At 41.6% G+C, this 23,408-nt stretch overlaps 1 protein-coding gene across 2 annotated transcripts in view; it reads left to right on the forward strand.

The window, feature by feature from the left end:
• Window positions 1–23,408, forward strand: part of SFMBT1 (Scm like with four mbt domains 1) — a 71,631-nt gene that overhangs the window by 1,635 nt on the left and 46,588 nt on the right. The window lies entirely within an intron of this gene.

Genomic DNA, 23,408 nt, shown 5'->3' on the forward strand with positions numbered 1-23,408 from the left:
CTGCCGCGGGGCCGGGCATTGTGTGCGCGCCGCGCCCGCCGCCGCTCCGCTCCGCTCCTCCGGCGGCTCCGCGCCCGGCGGCGCTCCGGCGAGCGACACACTGCCTTTGTCTCTCGGGGAGTCGGTCTGCGCTGCCCGCCGCTCCTGCACCTGAAGTCGTAAATCGGGCGCCGGTGACACTGGCCGGGCGGCCGCCGGGGATGCCCCGGGACGCCAACTTCGGGCCGGGGAGGGAGCGGCGCCGGGGCAGCGGCTGCGGGAGGGCTCCCGCCCGGGCAGCGCCGGCTGGAAGCGGCGGGGCGGAATGCCCGCGTCGGAAGGACTGAGCAAGTTTTCCGTCTGTGGCTTTTGCGAACTTGCTACCAGCACACCCCCCCCACCCCCTACACAGTGGAAATAATGAAAGGAGAAGAAAAATAGCGCGGGCAGTTAATTGTGAATTTGTAACTGCGTTCGCTGTTGCAGTTCTGCAAGGCCCTTATTTATTGAGAAATAGGCCAGTGATGTCTGTTTCAGTCACATGCGTGCTTTGGAGAAACAATTATATCTACTTTGGAGAAACTTGTTGCCATTATAAAAAGGTTGTACATGGTAACCTTCATGTCTGTCAGTTTCAGCCGCTCTGACAGCAGAATTCTGGTGGAAGAGGTTTTGCAGCAGAAGAAAAGGCCTAACTTGCTGCTTCTTTGCTGTGCCTTCCTTCCTTCATGGGAGCTGGCTGCTGTCACTAGCCCAGGAGGTTACCATAGCGAACAGTTCTGTGAGGCAGACTATAAGGTGCACCACCAAAACTCACGCTGGAGAAAATGATAGTCCACCTTGTAACTTCAGAAATACCATTGTTGCAACCTACATAAGGTTTGCGATGTGTGTGAACTGGTCAGAAACGTCTGATTTGTAGAGGAAAAGTTGTTAATGGCAAGAAGTCTTGCTCCTTCAGGAGTGAGGCTGTAACTTGTAGCATCTACAGCATCCAGCAGGATGGATTCCTGGTCTGCCTGTGGTCTGTGATGACTGTTTCAAAATAGCCAACTGTTAGGACTAAGTAAATCAATGTAAAGATAAAAATAGATCAATTAACTGAAAGCCTTCTTGTGTAGTAGGTGGTACTGACATGGATTTTACAATTTAAAAAAAAAAGTTTAAAAGTATCTATGTAAAAGATCATCTCTGGGGAGAACACTTAGTGGCCTTCCTGCCTTCGATTCAGCCACTTCCTCTTTTGCGTTCGGTTTGTGAATTGTTGCTGTGATTGAGGGATGAGAATGAAATCTGGTTCTTCCCAGAACCTGTGTTAGGAAGATGCTTGTGGACAAGATGGACAACCAAATACAACTGCTCTCGCTGCTTTTTTCAATGACTCAAAGTTAGGAGATGGCACAGGAGGTTTGGGAGAATGGCTTTGCCGTTGTTTGTGTCTGTGGCTGGCACTTACCCTGGGACACCTCAGGATCCTGTCACGTTGGAGCTGACACGCTCCTCCTCACGGGAGACAGCAGTGCAAGGCAGAGAGCAGGGAGGCAGTGGCAGATCTCTGCAGTTATTGATCTTTATGGGTTTCCCTTTGCTGGTTTTTTCCCCCTGTACTATTAATTTGCCGCTATTGAGTTATCTTATCTGATTCTTAAACCTGGCAAATCTCCTAAGCAATTGCTGCTGTGTGGAAAAGGTGGATTAAGTGTAAGCTGACATGTTAATGACTGATAGAGTTTGCATGGTGTGATCTTTATATTCTGGGAACTCTTTCACTGCCTCATGGGGAAGATGTTAATGAATACTGCAAAAACATGTGCCGTGGTGTGTTTTGGTAACACTTTCCAGGGGATTTTTTGTCATTTCATGGCAGACCAGTGACAACTGTAGACCACAACCTTTCCATCGTGGTTGCCTTTTGAATCCACCGTGTTTGGAATTCACCTTAACATCATTGCTGTGCTTCCAGTTGTGAAGTTTGGCCGTGGCATGATCATCATGCAGTGATGCAGACATCAATACAGTCATTTGGTGCTGGCTTGACTTAAGTAATTGTCCTACAAGTGATGCACTTGAGGCACGTGGCAACTTAATTACAGGAGCACGCTGACAGTGAAATGATTCATGTTAAATCCACTACAGTGTCCTTTAAGGGCACGGGAAAATTAAACCTGGAGGTGCTTAGCAAGGGGCATTTTGGGGAGAGAGTTTCCAGTGTCTAAAACCACAGGGCTTGCATTACATCCATTGTTCCTATAATGACATGGCAGCCTTAATGCTACAGAATTGTCTTGGGATTTGGTTTCTTGACTTTTTAAGAGTGCAATTCTGTGTTTTATAGATTGGTCATTGACTTGAAACAGTGTAGCCTGTGCAAGTTACAAATGTTTTCTGGACCTATAACAGCTTTCTTTTGTGTTGTTCATCTGACTAATCTTGCTTGATGATTAGCAGATTTTATGTGTCATCTTTGTTTTGGTCTCTTGGAGCATCACTGTTGGTGCTGGTAGTGGACTGGATTTTGTGCTCCTCTCTTGCTTTTGGGAAGTGGCTGTCAAGTTTGAGGTGTTTAAACTTGAAGTGGGTGTTATTTAAAGCTTTTAAGGTCATAGGGGTTCTCCCTCTCAGGATTACTTTCTTACTTGAAAAGTTAAGGGATGGAATAAAGGGGAATGAGTTGATTTTTTTGTTGTTTTGATTCAAATGCTTGTTGAAGTGGTGCTGAAGGCAAACACTGTGTCAGTGTGTGAGATCCTGAAAATGTCCTGAATGTGACATTTAGCAGTTTGCATTCTTGAAGTTCAGAAAAAGTCAAAAATGAGAGGAAATTTTTGTCTTAAATTTATATCTTATGATTTTTAAAGCCATTACATCGGTGCAATGATTTTATACTGTAATTATATATTTTTATTATTTTAATCCATAATTCTTTCCACTTTCTTTATATTGATAAAACCTATGAAAGAAGCATTGAGATGCTAATTAGTGCTCTTTTGATTTTAAAATGGTTTTGGTTCCCAGGGTACGGAATATAAATACATTTTTTAAAGTTAGATTTCGTGCATATGAGACACACGTTTTCTGTTCACTTGGTATCTGTGTTGATTTTTCCTCCTTTTTCCCAGACTTTGCTGACAATCTTTGTGGATTGGTGGTGGTAATATGATAATAATCATAGCAACAGTAATAATAGTAGTAGTAATAATAATAATAATAATAATAGTAACAATTTGTTTCATTGTTTTGCCACTATTTATGGGTGAGATTGTGGTTTTTTAAGTGTTCCTAGTAAAGGCTGGTCTGTAGAATTAAAGCATTACAACATGAATTTTTCTCTGCATTCTTAATAGGGCATTTCTTAGGGGAATTACATGTTTGAATAGTTTAAATATTCCCCTATGAGAAAGGAGGGTGTGAACTTAGGCTGGAACAAGATATTGTGCCTATCAGTTGGGACTCTCCAGGTGACTCTCCACATCTCTGGGAAATTAGTGAATTTTAACTAATGCAAAGCTGCATGGTGGTTCCTGAGTGGTAGGGGAATGCTTTAACAACCTTTGGAGATGGAAGGCCATAAGTGTTCAGGGTACTTTTCTGCTTTGTTTGGCTCAGGATTGTTGGATTGTCACCCACAGACACCACTGAGGAGTGTTCAGCTGGGAACTGTGCAAATAAAGAAGGCCTGGGAGCCACACGGCCAAGGAAGCCCAGGTCCCAAGGTGTCTTTCTTCATCTGTCTGCCCCTCCCTTGTTCCCTTTCTTTATGTCTTGTGGATTGTCTGAGATGTCTTCATTCATCTTTCAGTGGAGACAGTGATGTTCAGATTTATTTTCCCTGTGAAAATAAGCATGCTAGCACAACACTTGTTGGATCTTGGTGTCACAGAAACCCCAGACCCTCAGTCATGTTTTGTTGACTTGGTTTGGGGAAGAGTCCCGAGAGGAGAGGCAAAAAAACTGCACACATGCAGGTATCCCATGTTGATCTAAGGAGCCTTGTTTGCTGGGATAACCAGGTAAGCAGCAATGTTAAAACCTGAAGTAGGAAGGGCTTCAGTGAGGTTTGCAGTAGCACAGCCATCTCTTCTGTGATGCCTCGCTCTGGTACTGGGATTTCTGCTCTCTCAAGTGTGGTTTTTTTATAAGACAGGGCAGCCTTAAGTGACACAAGCTTTTTGCTGCATGGATTACTTGTGGTAAATAATGTACAAGTAAGAGTTTTCCCTTCACTTAAAGTTGGTGTGAGCCATATATTTTGTTTTGGTTTTTTCCACCCGTTGGGATGTGGAACATGGACAGGTTGCAGATGCTTTTACCTGCAGTGCAGGTGAGTTGTAGCTACAGAGGTAATCTCAGCAATTTGTTCAGATTATGTGGACATTTAAAAAGTGATTATTGTCCCTAGAGTCATCCTGAACAGCAGTTTGCTGGTGTTCAAGGTCATTGTTTATATTGCTGTGGCACTTCATTTACACTGGTTTATTTGCTGTTACACTTGAGGACACTTCTGTTCACTACAGAAATGATCTCTTTCTTCAAACAGATGAGTTGGGAAGGAGATTAGTGGAATGTGATGTTATCTAAAAATGATGCAGCTATTAAACCAGCTTTGAGATTCTCTGAGAGTACTGATCAGTGAGAGAAGAGATGCATCTTGGATTATTTTTTTCTCTAAGAGTAAATGATGCAGGGCTGAGTGACCTCCTCTCCCATTTTGGCTGATTGGAGTTGAGGGCTCTCAGCGTATCTCAAGAGGTGCTCTGTCTTGCAGAATTGGGTCATTGGTTGCAAATAATGGTGGTGGTGGGGAACCCTGCAAGGTTTTGCTGTTTGTCACTTAATCCTTTTCAAGGATGTGAGGGACTGCAGCAGCGATCCTGAAGTAGATATCAAGTGGATTGGAGAAGATGAACTCTGTCTTGATGTATTTAGAGGCTGTAGTCACTATTTCTTCTGGCAATGGGTGACAGAAAGCCGTAAATAGCACCTTCAGATTTGTCATTGTTTCCAGAAGAAACCAATCAAGTCAGGAAGTGAAAGCACTTCCACTCTGGTGCTGGGTGCACATTTATTACAAATGGCTCTGCGAGTCCTGTGGCTGTCTCACCTCTCTGTGCTGGAGCAGGTGATGCTCTGGCATTTCTTATCTTTTTTGTGATCTCTTGACCTGGGAAAATACATACAAATGTACAATTTATTTTTTTATTATATGGTGTATTTTTTCTTTTTGTTGCCTGACTGAATGAAATCCATTTAGGATTCCCCACCTCCTTGGGAGCTGTAGTAACGTGCACGTTTGCAGCTCAAGCATGCACTTTGCTCTCTGCACAGGGAGCTGTGCCCTCTGCTTTAAAAATAGAAATTTATTTGTCTTGACATCATAAAAAAAAAATTTAAAAATTTTAAGGACTGTGAAACTCCATTATACTGTAAAGCTTTGTCTGAAACCACAGTAGGTTTTTGAGAGTGTCTTTGGTGTCACAGCAACTTTTGAAAGGAGGCCAACACTGGCTTTAGTGCCCAGTAACTTTGAATGAGGACCTGGTGCTGAAAAAGCTGTGGTGGTTCACAGCAGCATGGAAGAATGCTAGTGAAGCCTGACAGGGGTATGTATTATAGACACAGGCTTTCCCTCACATATCTATAAATATTAGTGTTTATTTTTTCTAATGTCAAGTTCCAAACATGCCACCCTCAATGTTTTAAGCACTGAATTGTTGAAATTGTGTTTTTAAGTAAATTCAGGGCCTGTCATTAGGTTCCTAAAGAAATGTCCAGGTAGAGAATGCCAAGCAGACAGGCAGAGGGAGAACATGGAGATACTTCCTTGCAGTTGGGCCAGCAAAACTCACAGAATGCACAGCCTAGAAAAGAAATTATTGAAGGAGGCAGTGATTCCTTCCAGGATTAACTCTGCTCATTGCTCTTTAAAGTGTTACCATGAGGGTTAAACTAATGGCCCTAAGAAATAATGCAAGCACAGGATCAGTCACAAGTGTTACAGATATAGCACTAATTGGCCAATTGAACCGAGCTAATCAACTCCTTTTAAATGAATGTGACCATGGGCACGAGCATAGGGAAATCTTCCCCCCTTCCAGGGAGGTTTTTCTCCTCTTTTTGCAAAACAAAATCCAATCAATTTAGCTGTGAGGCTTTTTAGTCCAGTGGCCATGAGCAAAAGTCTTCTTGTTCATGTGGTTATTTTATATCATAAGTTATTTGTTAAACTTTTAAAGTAGATTTTGAGGAGGGAGAAGGAGCTTAATTTTGAATTCCCCTATTTCTTGTGGGCAAATCTTACATTTTGGTCTTATTCCTTAGTAAATTTAAACATGTATTTTGTCACTCCCCTTAATGAAAACCAGTTTATTTAGGGAAGTGGTTTGGTTGAAGCAGGAGTCCAGTTTGTTTTGATAATAAGCCAGTTCTAGATAATTCTAGCCTCACTGCAAGTGTAGAGTGTCCAACAGCTGCTTTGTCTGGTTTTGATTTTTTACTGGTTCATCTTATGTAAGACAGATAGTGACTGGAAACTGAAGACTCAAGGATGGTTGTTTCTTCTTCTGGTCTTCATTAAAAAAAAAAAGACAGCAGGGTAACAGCTGGAAGGGCAAGGTGACAATAAAAGCCACAAATTTTTAAACTAATGTTAGCATTCCTTGGTTTAACTCTATGTTCTTACTTAATGAATACCAGAATATTGGGTTTTTTTTGTTTCTGTATATGTTTTTAAGGTAAGAATGCTCATTATCCAATTAAAATGAAAGTGCAAATTTTATTTCTAATTGAAGTTCAACTTCCATCTAAAAGCAACTTGACAAAAATTATAATTCTTATTATTATCCAATAAGAAGTGCTGAAATTATCTTTTCATAGTAAATCTAAGTTTTTATTTCAATAGTCAGATTTAATATTTTGCATTTATCTTTTGTTTCCAAAGAGTAGTTGCCTCTTACTAGGAACTATTTTTAGGTTTTTGAGAAATAACAGTATTGCATAATAATTTAGTATGCTTTTATTTAAGGCAATTTATATAAATGCATTCATTTTGTGCTGTGCTGTAGGTAATGACATCAAATACACTTTGTTCGTCTTGATCTTTCTTACATGTAAATGTAGATTATATTGCAGAAAAAATATCAACTTTCTATCAATTACTAAAGGAATCTTTAAAGAAAAATAGCAGTATTGTTGCTTCAGGGGAGGTATGGGTTTAGAAAGCTGGGTCATGGTGGTTACAGTGGTTGAGCTGGACAAGTCTCTGAATGAAGGGGTGTTTTTTGGTTTCAAAGACTAATGGTGTATGATTTCTTCATTATCTGCCTTACCTTACTGCATCTGACAATACTTTGTTAGTCTTGATCTTTCTTACATGCAAATGTAAATGTAGATTATATTGCAGAAAAATATCAACTTTCTATCAATTACTGAAGGCATCTTTAAAGAAAAATAGCAGCATTGTTGCTTCAGGGGAGGTATGGGTTTAGAAAGCTGGGTCATGGTGGTTACAGTGGTTGGGCTGGACAAGTCTCTGAATGAAGGGGTGTTTTTTGGTTTCAAAGACTAATGGTGTATGATTTCTTCATTATCTGCCTTACCTTACTGCATCTGACAAACAGCATGGCAAGATCCACTTCACTGTGTAAAATTAGCCCTTCTGAGATTCTACCTTAACAGAGAGATTTGAAACAGAAATCCCCTGTGGTGGCTCTTGGGTGTGGCTGAGAAATGTCTTTGCATTGCTGGAGAATGAGTGGCTTCAAGTCTGGCTGAAATTGGGATGATCATAAAAATTGCCATAATGTGTCAGATCAGACACCCAGTCCTGTGTCTCACCTCAGAAATCTCTTGAGACTGAAGCAGAGCTCAGAAGCTCTGTCCTGGTGGTGACACAGCCACGCAGGAGCTGGGGATTGGAGCTGGTCTCTGCTACTTTGTCCCTTCTGAATCCACACCTGGTTATGGGTCTGCAGCTCATTGAGTGCCGTGTCAAAAGGTGCTCAGTCTGTGTTTTCTGCTCCTTGTGGTAGGAAAAATAGGGAATAAACTTTCCTTATACTTCTTTTTGATCCTAGTTTTGATGTTGCACAGCTCTTGTGCTCTCCCATGGTTGCAGTGTTCAGCTCAAAGAAGAAAACCTCGTGTGTTGTGTAGAAAATGCTGGAGCCCATCTGGAGCTTGTGTGTGCAGTGCTGGACAGGGGTGCTCTTTCTGGTTGTGGGTGTTTCCTATCTTTGCTATAAAACTGAATTATCCATCCATCCCTATTAGTATAGAAGTATTTCAAGCCTCCAATGCTCTTTCTTACCTTTTTTTTGGTGCATCTTCTAGTATTTCCATGGCTCTTTGACACCAGCACTACAGGCTGTCTCAAGGGGCTCTGGATTGCTAGAAGTGTAGTACAGTGCTTGTTGTTTTCTTCTGCGTTCCTTGGGGCTCTTAATGAGTATGAAATTGATGTTCCAAGAGAATTAGTTGTAACAGTTTCAAAATTCCGAGTCGCAGTAGCTAATTTAGATCACATTGTATAGGTGAGGTTATTTCTTTTTCTATGTCTTATTATCTTGCCTTTAATTTCATCTGCTATTATCCTTCTGCAGTTCTTAGCAAACAGCGTTTATTTTTTATCTCTTGAATGGTTCTGTATTGTCTTAAAACTTTGCACTCTGATGTTTGTGTGCTTCCCTTGAAAAGCAGGACAGAGTACAGTCATTAGTCCTCCTTGTATTGTGAACAACTGCTTTTTCTTTCTATCATTATTTCTTGTCTTTATAATCAGCCTTTTAAGTATGAGATGTACTAGAAGAAACTCCACACTATTTCAAGTCTCATTGGATGAAAGCACCCTCTAACCTGAGGTGATCACTTGGGTTTGGCCTTAATGCCCAGATTGTATCCTCTGCTTTCTAAAAGTCTTATAATTGGTTAATAAATTACCTTCATTTAATGAAGTGTTACCATTTAGTGATCTTTGACTAGATCTGCTGTGCAGCATGTGGTATGGACTTCACACTGATGTTTTTAACATTTTAAAAAACATTATTCTGAAGTTCTCAGGTTGTGAAGCTTTTGAAATGCTGGTAATTCAGATATGTATTCCCAGATAGCAGGCCTACATGCTGTGGTGTGAATAGATCAGTGGGTGCTTCAGATTGGAAGAGGACAAAATGAGCATCCCTGGTCTGGAAGAAGAAGATCAAGTCAGTCTCCTGTGGTGGCTCCATGGTTCCTTGTGGCCACACCTGTGGGATGGGCACAGGAGAAAATGCATCTTACATTAATCCCTATTGGATGGGAAAATGCCACAATCCAAAGGGTTTATATTCCACATTATTTACTTTGCTATAAGGTAATAAGTACGTTGGAGATTGTTGATCTAAGAAAAGTGATTTCATTTTGCTGTTAATGAGTGTTTTTCTGTTGCCCTTTAGAAAAATCCATTCACTCTTTGTCTGCACCTCAGCACTTTTCTGTTCATTTTGTGGCCATTCACTTCTTCTGGGTGTGCCCAACCCTCATATCAGGGAACGAGCTTTTAATCTTTTGTGTTTAGAAGACCCTTTTATAACCATAAAGGCTAACAAAGCACCTTACCGAGAATTAAAGTTAAGATGTTGCAGAGATGTTGACCTCCGCTTTGGAAAGCTTTTAGGGAGTATTTTTCCAGGCCAGTTCTCCACTCAATTGATGCTCTTGCTTTGCATAGAGATCTGATAATTCATTTTTTTTACATCCCTGTTGCTCCTGGAGCGATTGTGGCAGTGCTGGGCTCTGCAATTTCCGGTTGCTGCTGAGGGCAGCACTTAAGTGGAGATGGTGTAATTTACATCCAGTGCTGCACTTGCCACTTAATGTTTTCTAGCAGCTCCATTTCTATAGGGAGCAAATCAAAACAGACTTGGGCTGTCAGCAGAGATGTGTTTTTTAAACACAACCAGACGAACGGTTTTCTTTTCCATTTAATCATGAGTATATTTAAAATGGAATGTCACAGCAGAAGCATGTGATTATAACATATACAGGTATTTCTAGTGGGTTTAGCTCTAAAGAACTTCCAAGGGCTACACTTAGATGCAGAATACTGACATGGGGGAAGAAAATGCAGACTTCATAAAATAACTTAATGTAGTGCTTTCAAGTTTCAGAGGTATCCTTTGGTTTTTCTCAGGTTTTTCTGCTTTTATTGCATCCTGCTACAGAATTAAAATTCTGTTTTAATGATCGCAACTAATGATTCAAAAGTTGAAGTGGAACTTGAATAGAAGAGTATTATCTCTCTTTTGTATGTATTAATGAAAGAAGGTTGCATGTGACAGCACAGTGATGTCTGAAAAAATACATGTTGAACTTTGCAGGGAAAGGGCTGCAAAAATAATTCAGTGGGGGGAAAAAAGTATGAATTTGAAAACACTTTTTATGACAGTGTAAATGTTCCAGTGTTGTCAGAATCAAGCTTTGAAATTGTACTCCTAAAAATAGAGAAATCTTTTTCAGTTGCACTGTCTTTTGAGCCCTTAGGCTCAAGTCTTGTTTTTCTCTCTGTATGAACAGACATGAAGAAAAAAAAATCTTAAAATGAGAACAGATTTTCTTGTAATTTTACCGTTCCTGATGTTGGGGTAATAAGAGCATCATCCCTTACTGTGAGCTCTTTACTAAAACCCTGTGCTTTAACTGTTCTTAGGCCTGTAGGCCTGTTAATGTTCTTGTGATTCAAAATGTGTAGTTGAAAGCTGTTGTCTTTCTTTCCTTGTTCTTTTTTTTTTCCTTCCTTTTTAAGCTTTCAGTACTTTTCAAGGGGAGTAATGAGAAGGGAGCACATCAGTTAATGAGCAATAAAAAAAGGCAAGGCCATATTTCTGTGGCATTGCCTAGAGAGGGAGAATTCCATGGTTTAGCATAGCTCGTAATACAGTAATTATATTTAGGGTGAAAGATCCACGGGAAAGCTGTGTTCTGCCATCACAGTTTGCATGTGCAAGGAGCAGTAGGTGACTCCAAGGGAGCTTTAACAAGTGAAAACAGCACAGATAGTGCAGGGATGGTTTCAGTGGATTGTGCAGGCACAGCTCAGCAGCTGCAGTGAAGAGAGGTGCCTGTTTGGCTCCCCGTCACAGGGTTGGAAGATCATGTTTGGTTGAAGACGTTCCAAGATCGTATGAGGGGACTTATGATGATTATTTATGTTGATGCCTGAAGTCTCTTGGAATTAATCAATCCAGGAAGACCTATACTGGCATTATAGCCAGCCTGGCGTGTATGTTTTTCTCAGTTTTCTGCAGTTAAAGTGCCACATTTAAAGCCTTGTTACTCTGAGATGTTTTCTCAGCCTGTTATGAAACTTCACTTACTTCACTTGAAAGGCTCGGGTACTGCTTTAACACCTAAAGTGTATGAAGTAATCCAGGCTGTGAGAAGGAACCATATTTCTGTGCTTTTAGCCTCTTGTTATTTCTCCTTGGACATAATGTTAAGAGATGTGCTGGCGGTGGAACTGAAATGGTGGCTGGGCTCTGCTCGGTCAGTAATGATAGCTGGAGAGGGATTTTCTTTTCACACACAAGGAGTCGTGTCAGGGCATCAGGCAGCCAGGAGCACGTACTGCTGACACAATGGCAGTGCATTCAAGCCAGCTGGTCTTTGTGAGGTTTGTTGGATCTCACAGGTAGAATGAAAAATATGTTATGGCACCCAGATCTGTAATCTCACAGAGAATTGTGTGTCCTGTAGATATCTGCTGGTTGAGCAGACTTCTTCTAAGAGATTTGTGATGGAACTTGGGACATTGCTGTTTCTGGGTTGCCTTCAGATAAAAAGGGAAATCTTTGTATATTTTCCTTATAAGGCACCTCCTCTAGATATGCATGCATTTCCATTTAAAACCCATTTGCTAGTCTGAGCTGGAACCCTTTTAAAACAAAATGTGAATAAAATCTTGGAAAGCAGTGGGAGACCTCGGGACTCTGCAGTGAAAGGATTGAACTCTGCCATCCAGAGCCTCTTATGAATGAAGTTAGCCTTCTAAAGATAAAAGAAAATTCAATTACAAAGCAAGAAGGAGAGTGAAGGGGTGTAATTAAAACATATAATCCTAAAAACAACATGAGCAGTGCTTTTTCATGTTATATTTAAAGCAGTCTGCTTTGTGTGTGCAGTTGCTATTGCTTAAGATTATTGATTTAGTTTCCTGGGGGAAACACTTTTGAGAGGATGCGAAAAGGATGACGTCTGTTGGTGTGATTTCACACGAGCATTCTACTTGAGGCAGTTTGCTGGAGAATTTTCCTTCTCTGCTTGCTAATCTTTCTTTGACAAAAAAAAAAAATAAAAACGGGCTGAAATGAAGTGCTGCTTCTCCTTTTTTCTCACGCTAGCAGCAGTTGTCCTGTGAGCCTGAGTGCTACAGGCAGCAGGAGGAACCAGAGGCAGCACAGGAACGTTCTCCCTTCTCACATCCAATCCAGCACTTGGTTCCCAAAGTTCAGCAGTTGGACCTGGATTTTCAGAGCGTTTGGAATCCAACTCCCACTGAAGTGATCCACAGCTCTGCCTAAAGCCTTGGATAGGATGTGCAGCCCGAGGTCCCCGTTAGTCTGGGAACTGGAGAAACCTCTCTGGAGTTCTGTGCTAATGGGTGCTGTAGTAAATACACATCTGCTCTGCTAATTAGCAGCTTAGTCTTATGCTAATGGCAGGAGTTGGGTTAGACCACCTAGCTCCTTGATAGTGAGGTATTCCCTGGCTGGAGTTACAGCATTTCTTTATCAAGACTGGCTTTTGTGGTAGAAATATTGAGATTCTGTCTGTAGCAGGGTGAGGTGCTGGCACACACGGAGCTGCTCTGCAGCTGGGTCAGAAGGGAGCCCGTAGTGTTCATGGGTGACTGAAGGTGACAGGCTGTCCGTCTTCGGAGCTCATTCTTTCAGGAACTGCAGCTGGTTTGATTTCACAAGCAGGGATGATGCCTGATTTGATGGAGAGGAAGAAGCTGTGAGGAAGGAAATGTGGGAGGGAACTGGCAAAAGAAAAATGAAGATGAGTATAGGGATGAGGGTTGAACATGAACTTGACAGTCAGGAGGTTTCAGAATGTCTTTTGAATGCTCTTCTCTTCTGCTCAACACCATCCAAAAACTCATCTCTTCCCCAGTATTCTAGAGATTAGTATTACAAATTCCTTGGATTATTTAATATTTTAGGCTGATAGCTTGATAAAATATAGCGGTATTATTTCATAAATTATTTTGTGCAAAAAATTTCTGTTAAGGATATATTTAAAATTATTGTAAAGAAAGTATCCATTTCTCCTGGAAATATTCTCTGCCTAAATATTGTGTGCAAGCCTAAAGAAAAATTGCTTGAGTAAACTTAAGTCATGAGGTTTCTTAGTCAAAAAACATTCTTGCCTCTATTCATCTTTTACCTGGAATACCTCATGTCCTGTTTGTCTGCTTTTGTAAAAATAGCTTGTGCCATCAATTCAGTTCCTTTGATAAAACTAATAATTAGAAGACACGCAATCAGAAACTAAAAGCAGCTATGCTTTTCAGCTGGAGAGAGCAAGTGTGTAATCACTGCTCAGAGAACAGGTTCCTGAATTCAGGTTGCAACCAGTGCATTTGCTTTTTAAATCTATAAAAAAAATCACAATCCTTTCAGAAAAAGTCAGTGGAAAACCTGTTTCTGCAAGAGACGGGCTTGCTTGTTTTCTCCTGATCTGCTGGGAGATAGAAATGGAGGAACCTAAGCATGTTCATAGTGCTTTTCATGGATTGAAACACTGAGTGTGACTCGGATCCTTCCCTCAGGACGTGTTTCCTGGCAGCTGTGTCAGACTGAGAAGTTCTGGGCTTCAATCTGAAATTGGCCTTTGCCAAACGTGTCTTGCATTAAAAGTTTCACAGCAGCTTTTAAATGCCTTTAAGTGGCTGTAGTCCTTTGAGGAGCCTCATCTATGATGGGTTTGGTAATTAGCTGCTGGCAGTGGGCTGGTGTTGCTGGGGAATGGAGCTGGGATTGCAGGGAACGTCTTGTTGGTGTCTAAACCCACTTTTGGGATGGATTGAATTAATGATGCTACTGCAGTGTAGATATTTGGGACTTGGAGACTGTAACAGTGACTTTCAAGTATTTTGTGAAATATCTTGGGGAGAAGTTTGAATATTGGTAGAAAACCACATCAAGGGAAAGGTAGAGACTTGTAAAAACAAAATATATAACAAACTTTTCTGCTTTAAGCAGGTCTCGTGTAGTCTGCTGTGAATATTGAAAGTCTTTGTGGATTGTTTTTAGAGTTGCTATAGCATACTGTCATGTTGAGTGAATATATTCTAGATGTTTCTGATGCTTCTTCACACAGAGTTACAAGGCTCAGCAGTTTTCACCTGCTGTAGGTGCCAAACAAGTGCAGAGGGTGATTTACAGAGCAGATTAAATACAGGGCAGTTGTGCATGCCCACAGGCGGCTCTCTTCCCCTACAGCAGGAATTTGCCTTTTTTACCACTGCCACTTTTATACAAGCAGGGTATTTTTGGTTTATTTTTTTGTAATAAGTCACCCACACTCTGTCATATCTTTCACACACATTTGTGTCTTCCCAGTTTTGATGGGTGGTTGTTAATTCTGAAGTCTGATTATTATTGTCACTGCAGTGCTGGGGATGCACTTCTGCCAGCACTCGCTTTCAGCAGTGGTTTTGTTTTGTTTTCTTATTCATCACAGGCCATGTACAAGGAGATGCACGAGGCATTCCTGTGTGCTTGCAGGCTGTAGATGCTCTTGCAGATGAGGGCTGCCTTTGCTGACTTAGTTACAAAATACCTTCTCTGCCAACAGGCTGTGTGATTTCCACTCTACAAATACAAAGTTACGAGGGTCCCCAGATTTGTGGGATGGTTTTCTTTCTCCGTTGCCTAAAGTTTGCTTCAGGGAAGCAAGTGGAAATTAATGGAAAGTGAACCTAGTGTTAGTTCATCCCCCTGAAAAACTTGAGGAAGGGTGATTAAAGAAAATTAAAGAAAAATACATATAAACTGCAAAGGCATAGCTTTAACTCTGCTCTAATAGATATGCTAATACTCAATTAATCTTTTTGACTTGTCATCCTGTGTCTTTCAATAACTAATCAACTGTAAACCAAGGACTTGTAGCAAGATTCTTTTAACTTGAACTTTTGAACTTCTCTGTATTGTTATTCCATTATATTGGTTAATAGGACTTCATATGTGGTCATTAGCCTGATTTTATCATAATAATCAATTTTATAAATTGTTGCAAGCCTAAAAAGATAGTTTTGACAGTCCTCTGTAGGAAGCTACACTGATAATTAGTGTTTGCTGATAATTTTTCATTGTATATTTAACTGTTTTTGAAAAGTATATATTTAACTATTTGAAAAGTAGACTGAGCTTAGACTAAAGCTCTTCTCATCATTGTGGACACTATAATCATGCTAGATAGATTAGCATTGGAAAACCAAGCCTTTATTAATTTACCACTTTCTTCTCTTACCACACTCCCCCCTGCAGAATGACAAAGCCTTTGCAGACTTTGTGTAAATAAAAAAGCTGAAACCATTTGTCCTATCATGAAAACAGCACAAAGTTTGCGGTAACATTAGTTCAGAGTCGCAGCAGATAAGAGGTTTAATGTGCCTTCTGTATTTTTGTGGATTTCCTATCAGGTTTTAAGAACTGAAATAGGATATTGTGTTGGAATAGAAACAAGATTGTATCTACCCAAATACAAGAAACCCTTAAAAATTGTACAAAGTGGCATGAGGAAAATACAGAATTCATGGTTGCTCGTTCATGATTTTGGGCACAAGATAAAGAGTGTTACAGTGAATACCATGGCTGGAGGAAAGAACTTGAGTCTTGATCAGGGCAGGGGAGGTACCAGTGCATGGAAGGACTGGAGTTCACAGTGGGTCCCAGAAATAACAGGCTGACAGACTGAGAGAGCCTGGAATGGGCTGGCCTTGGTTTAATGTGCATGTAACACACAAAATGTAATGATCCATTTTTGATACCTGCCTGTTCTTTGTTGCTCAAAGACCTTCCATAACAATCTTTTCTTTGAGAGACCTGACAAGGAAAAACGTTTTAAAAAATTCCTGGTTTTGGCTGTTGCAGCATTTCAGGCATTGCTCTGTGTATGTAACTGCAGCAAACCCATTTGTCTCTTCTAGTCAGAGCAGAAATGGGCTGGTTTTGCTGTCAGTTGAGCCCATTTCTGGCCAGGATGAAGGATGCAGGGAGCACATGGGCTGTTATCACTGCCCTGTGGTACCTGCCTTGCTTTGTGTTATTGTACAGACCCCATCAGTGGCTCTTGACCTCCCAGCCTGAGCTGCCCAAGCTGCCAGCCTGGGGCTGCCTGACATGCAGGGCTTCCTCTACTCTCCCAGAGCTGCTTTAGTGCCAGCTTTCCTCTCTCACCTTCTCTGTGCTCAGCCCAGCTCACAGAGCAGCAGGGAGAGCTCCCAACCTGCCCCGAGTGCCCAGGGGAGATCCTGACACTGCTCAAACTGGGCAGCACTTCTAGGTGAGCTTCAATGTCTGCCAAATCCCCTGAGCTGTGCAGCCCCCTCCTCAGAAATGTGTCAGGTGGCCTTTTCAGCTGCTTGCCCGTGACTGATTAAGAGTGTGGGGAAACCTGTGTGCTGTGCAAAATCTGTTTCCCCTCTAGCTGATTTCAGTTTCTCCTTGACCATGAATTTTCTTGTGCTTCTGAGGATGTCTGGTTCTCCTAAATTTGCATCATCTGTTTCTCTGATGTTGTCATTTTATTGTGTATATAAAGCTGAAAGGTATTTCACTGAGCAGGTGAAAAGCTAGATATTAGGTCTTGTTTAATCTGATATCTAAGGCAAAGCTGTTGATAAATATGTTTTAATAATTTAGTAAGCATTTTAAGGTTTATAACTTAATACTTTTGAATAACTGAGGTGACAGTCTGAGCTTGCTGTTGGAGTAAGTGCTCCCTGGAGCTTATGTAGAAAAATTGGATAGAAATTTTGAATAAGGAAGGTGTGATGTGAATAACTATAGTGGATTTCTAGGAAGTGCTGACATGTTCCACATGTTTTAAGCTGTGCTGAAATGTGGTTGTTTTGACCAAACCAAGATCTACAGTTCCTCCACAGTTTGATTAAATTTTGATTTCCTGTGTGACATCACATCATCATGATGTCATGCCACTGGGACTCCTTCTGCATGGTCTCCTTCACTCAGTGGCAGAAGTGACCTGTCTGGTTTAGCTTTGGCTCTGGGGGTCTGCTCTGTAGATGCTTTCAAAATTACTTTGATCTTTATTAGCTTTCCCTTTTAAATATCACCCTAAGTGCTGTCTCTTTGCAAGAATGTCTTTTTTTTTACTCAGAGGCTGGCACTGCAAGGCACAGTGGTGTTTGTGCAGCAGTGTCACTTCAGGTGTTACCACACAATGCCCTGCACACCTGAGCTGAGTTCTCCAGCTCTGGGAGTGCTACAAGGAGGAGCTGTTGCGAAGCACAAGTACAACACAAACAGGGCACCTGTCCCCTCTTGGGACACCTGATACAGTCGTTCAGCAGTTCAGAATCAGAGTCTGAATCTCTGGTAAGTAGAAATGGGATGTGAAGGCTTGGCTGGCACCTGGGGCGTTACCAGCTCTGCCAGCAGATTTCCTGTGCAGTTTGCAGTGAGGAGTCACTTCAGACAGGCTCCTCGGAAAGATGCCAGATGTTGCTTTCCTGTCTGCAGACAGCACTCCCATATTAAGTCTTTAGCTTGGTGCATCACAGAACAAAAAGCACATGCTGGTAAAGTAGGAGGTTGTTTTCAGTTTTGCTGTTTAAAACAGGAAATCTGGAGTGTGAGCCTGGAATCCCATACTATTAAAAGAGTTAAGTGGCAGTGAAGACTAAACCAAATTTCTCATTTCCTCTTAACAACTCCCCAAGAGCACTTGATTTCAGTAGTTTTTCTTTAGATACTAATAGTGGATTAATTTGGTTACATGATAAATTAATAAGCCCTCATGGTATTTAACGTAACTCCTACTTTATTTATTCCTGTTGCCATTGTTGTTTTTAACATCAGTGCTGCCATAAATTGTGGAAGCTAATTTTGAGTGTCCTCTGCCCACAATTTCTTCATAGCACAGTATTACAGGCTGTGTTACAGTGATGACTAAGAATCACTATAACAGAATTGTTTTGGGGTTTTTTTGGTAGACATCTGTTTAAGATCAGGATATTTCTAAAGACACTGTCATTTTTGTGCCTTTTGGGTAGTTACAAATTCTTGGTAATAGATGTTAATGATGTGATCCCTGTCTGAACTGACTGTAAATGCATAAGCTATGAAAAAATAAACTTGGGGGTTTGCGTTAAATGGGAAGATACTGAGAGCAGAGGCCAGTACATTAAGGGAGAAGGTACAGAGAGAGCCAGTGTGGGTTCACTCAAATCCAGAGCATGCCCAGTGTCACACAGCATTGCTGAGCTAATCCACCTGTCTGTGTTCAGTGACAACTAAAGCCAGAACCCATTCCACTTTTAGTAATTTTGGTTAAGAGAATAAGAAGATTGTTTGCTGCCTGAGCAGGTGTGGCAGTGCTGGCTGTCACCCCCTGGGTGCTGCCCATGGTCTGTGGATGGGTTCAGTGGAAGCTGCTCACAGGTCAGCACTGATGGTGCTGCACAGGTGGCACTGCCACCACTTGGTTTTATTTGTGTTTGTGGTGACAATAATGAACTGGCTCTGGAGCAGGGAGGGCAGGAAACTTAAGAGCAGCTCTGAGTTTTATCTTCAACTCCTGAGCAGCATTTGGCTTTAGTGTCTTTAATCCCCAGCTGCCTCCTAGGAAGGCAGTGGCCTTTTGGGAAAGCTTTTCTGATCAGCCTTACAGCAGTGGAAGTAGCTGGAAACAGCCAGCCTGAGGAAAAAGCCAGCCATAAATTCCATATTTCCTCATTTTTCTCACTGTGTTTTCCCCTATACGTGTGAGAGGATTGCATCCCTCTGTATTTAGATGTAACACTTTCAGATCTTTTTAATTTCTGTTATTTTGTCTTTTCTGCTGGCTTAGAAGAAAGGCAAGACCAGGTAGACAAACTGACTGGGGTTCATTGCCTTGCTTTTAGAGAAGAGTGCTAGGGATGCAGGGCACTCTGGAAAGTTGGAATGTCACATTCCCTTCTGCAGAGCTCAGCTGCAGCAGCAGGCAGCTGTCCTCTTGCTGCACTCTAGAGGCAGCAGGGTAACGTGATGTGCTGGGCAATAGAGACCTCTGAACTTAGAATTTGCTGCTCTTTAGATCTGTTCTACCTGTGTTACTCTAAGCTCAGGGGATATCATCTTTATTCACCAGTCCAAAACAGATCTGGCACCATAAACCAAAGGCGAATTGAGTAAGCCTCAATTAAAATTAAAGAGTGATTGCCTGAGAAGAACTATTAAGCAAAACCCACAAAATGACATTATATTATCCTGAGCAAGGAGTGAAATGACCAGGCTGAGGGGTTGATTTTCTGAGGTTGAACAGCTGGTGCTGCTTGTGCCAGGAGGCAGGTGGCAGGTTTGGAGCACTGGTGGCTGTGCCAGTTCTGTGCCAAATGGTTTTTCTGCTTAGCCAGTGCAGAAGGCTCACGGATGATGCTCAAAGGCTGATGGCATTCCCCACCTGGGGACTTAGCTCAGTGACTCTTGTGATGGATCTGGCATCATCAGTGTAGCAAAAACTGTGGTTTTCAGGTGAAAGCAAGGAGATATTTCCTCTTCTGAGCAATGAGTTTCACAGATCTGGTCCAGCCTGACTGCCTGGTGCAGGATAGATGTCTGAGGCTTTTAGTAGTTCTAGATAAAAGTGTTATTTCCCATAAAATAAAAGTGTTATTTCCCACTGTTCAGTGAGTGCTAAGAGGAGAAAGGAAGATAGCACTCAGCTAAATCATTAATAGGTAACGCTGAATTCTCTTGACAATGGACAATTTTTTCATGTGAAGGAAGCTGGAGTACACGTGCTGTGTTCTTGACAGTGACTGATGAATGCAGCTCAGAGTCTAAACTGTAAGCTGGCTTTTATACTGATAAAAATGTATTTGTGTACCTTAGAAGTTTGATCTGGTGAGCACTGCTGAATTTTTACATATAAATAAATGAAACAACTCTTTTCCCTATATTTTGGGTCAGTTTGTATTCCTGATCTATCATAAATGAAATTGTACCTTTAAAAGCAGCTGCTAAAGTAAAAATTTTCATTTGACACAAGAAGCTGAAGCATGCTTCCCTGTCTTAACAGGTTTTTTTTCCCCTTGGAACCAGCACAGTTCCTGTGGGATATAAGTTCACTTGAGTTTCAGAGGTACCAGACTGTGCTATAGTGTAAACACAGCTGCTATTGAGTAAAATAGCTTCAGTCTTCTCTAAAGTATACAAGTTCAGTGTTAGTGTAATAATAGATGCTTATTTCATTAACTGTTAGTCTGCCTGTGGACTTCCTTGGCAGACTGAAACAGTGAAGTTCACCATGGGCTTGGCCTTCCATTAACTGATAAAGGAGGGCAATGCTGGAGCTGCCCTGGGAAAGTCTGCATCTCCTGGTCACCAAAGGATTGGAGAGAGGGGGAATTCCTTCCTCAGATTGTTGTGTTGGAAGTATCCATGCAATGAAGTACAAACCATGTTACTTATGCTGGTTAAGTTAGTTTATATAGCATGCCTGAGTGCTGGTTGCTGTTGTGTGTACTTCAAATATCAGCACAGATAAGGTCATCTCATGTTCAGCACTGAGTGGGAAATGGTCAGGAGCAATTAATCAAGGACTGGTCAATGCTGATGGACGTGGCCCGTCTGTCCTTGGCAATACTGCTGGTGTCAGGGAAGCAGAGGTAACCACCATCTATATAGAAATCCTGATTTTTAATTTTTTTGGTCACTCTATGCTTGTGTTTTCTGTGGCTCTTTTTCTGACCGAGAGAATGTGGGGTTTTTTTTAATTATTATTTTTTAGTTTATGGAGGACAGCTTATTTAATGCATAGTGAAATGGCATAGTGATACAGCTTAGCTGATAAATGAGAATCTCTGCATGGCTGTGCTTATTTCAGACAATCTGGGCATAATGGTTCTCTCATCAGAACCAGCTTTAATGACACTGATCTCATAGAAGCATCTCAGTTCTGCAAGTTCTTGGATTAAAAAAATGAAAGTGCAGTATGGAACTTTGTCCTTAGGGTAACTAAAATATAATTTAAATAAAACAGGTCATCTTTGTGTGTGCAGCCATCCAATGACTGAATATGTGGAGCTTGTTAAATATCAACATTTAGCTTATATAACAAGGCTGAATTCCCTCGTGCTGGTTGTGAATTGGTATTTTTGAGGACTGTGGTGTGTAGCTCTCCTAGAGCTGTAGGAGCACAGAACCTCTGGAGTGAGTGGGTGATGCTCTGGTGGGTGGAAAGCATTGAGAGCAAACAGCTAGAAGGGGGAAGAGGGTTTCAAGGCTTCCCAAACATTATTTGGGACTGATATCCAAAGAAATCAGGTGTTGCTGTAAGTGCAGGTAACCTGGAAGTATGATCCAAACTCCTGTTTTCACCTCCATAACTCACTGAAAGCTGCTGTGTAGCTCCAAAGCCGGTTGCATTGATCAGCCAAGTCCTAGATAACAGAGCTGTCTTCCCATGGCTTCTCCTGGCACAGTGCCTGGGGAGATTTCCAAAATGTGAGAGCCACAGAACAGTGCCAGACTGCTGTGCTGCTCCGTGCAGCCACCTGAGTGAGCCCTGCTCCCTGGCTGCAGGACAAGCTCGTGCTTGAGCTCTGCTGCACATCCCTTCTCAGGAAAAACACACTCACTGGCCTGGAGCTGGGTGCTGCCAGGGCTGATGTTGCCAGTTAATGCCTGCTCGAGACCTTGGGGCAGTTCAGGCGAATCTGGAAAGTCACCATTTTCTTACGTGAACCTCCACAGTTTCTGATCTGTGCTTGGATATTTCCTGTGCTCCATCATCCTGTGGAGGCAGAGCACACTGTGTGACAGCCAGGGTGATGGGACACTGACAGGCTTATAAATAACAGAAGACTGGAAGCTTCATTCATCTCTGCTGTTAGAATTGAATACTGTGCCTGATCAGGAAGATGAAGGGGGTAGTAGTTGTTTATAAATCTTATAAATAAAGGTTTAGCCTAGACACGGTCTCTTCTTTGGCTTTGCTGTGAGTTTGTCCCCGTGGAAAGTTTAGTGTGGGGTAGGGATGAATGAGTGAGTGTGGAACTACCTTCTTCAGAGCACTGCAGCCTTATTTTGCTGAAGTAATGAGTGGAACTACAGCCAAGTTACAAAGAATGTTCACAAGTCTTTTAAGAACATGTAAGTGGTGAAGTCTGGAAACAAACATTTTGAGGTACATTTCCTTGTTCCATGCTGAGGCTGAGCCCTGAGGAGCTGTTATTCCCAAGAAAAGCCTGACCTCTTCTTTCAGGTTCCTCCTCTTTCTTTAACATCAAAGGTTCTCATAGCACATGTTGAGGCAAGAACTTATTTGGACATTTACTGTTAGCACTTTGATTTTTGCTCTCTTCATTGTTGCTCACTTGTTTGTGAAAGCAGTAAAATAAATTACCAAGTCTTCTGCTGAAGCGTTGGTGGGCTTGGTCCCCAACTTGTTCATGAAAATCTCTGGACTAAGTGGTTCATGTTTAAAGAAGGAGATTTTGTTTCTGAAGCAACTGGCTGCTTTCTAGGTGTTTGCTCTTCCTTTTCCCCTTAGTTTCTCTGATCCTGAGGGTGAAACTGCAGTGATTGCTTTTACTGATCCCCTCTTTTCCTCTTCTTTCCCTTGCTCCCCCTCTCCCCAGCTGTGTGTGTACCAGGAGGAAGAGCCTAACACCCTTTCCTACTTGAGGCTTTTCTTATCAAATCTAAGTTTTTCAGGCATGATACTTCTTTAAATATGTATGATCTAATGTGTCTGTGGTCAGGGAATTGAGTGATGCTAAAAGTGATCTTGTTGTCTCAGGAATATTCTAGTGTTTGCTCTTTATAATCCAGGCAGCACTAAGGATGGAGCAGAGCTGTTTCTAAGGCAGTAGAGAATCTCCATGCTCAAAAATGCTAAAACAGTAACTGGTACCACTGAGTGAACACATGTAAGATAATGTTTAAAATCTGCCTCGCTCAAGATTTCAGTGTAAGGTTTGAATAAGAAAAGCTCCTGATCTCCCTTACCTGTTGCATTTGCAGCATCTGAAGTGCAAAGGTAGAGTTTTTGAAAGTTCTGACTTCAGCATTGCAAGGCTGCAAGAGCATTGTGTTTGGGTTTGTTTGTGTTTTTAAGTGCTTTCTGAGTGATCCCAGCTCCAGAGCTGTTGGTGTTAATTTAACTTTCCAGTTCATGACATCTTTTTGACATGCTTGGTAAAAGCTGCTGCTTTATGGGGT

The sequence above is a fragment of the Passer montanus genome, unplaced genomic scaffold (genome assembly GCF_014805655.1).
Source record: "Passer montanus isolate IOZ18808 unplaced genomic scaffold, ASM1480565v1 scaffold9, whole genome shotgun sequence".
Lineage (NCBI taxonomy): Eukaryota > Metazoa > Chordata > Aves > Passeriformes > Passeridae > Passer > Passer montanus.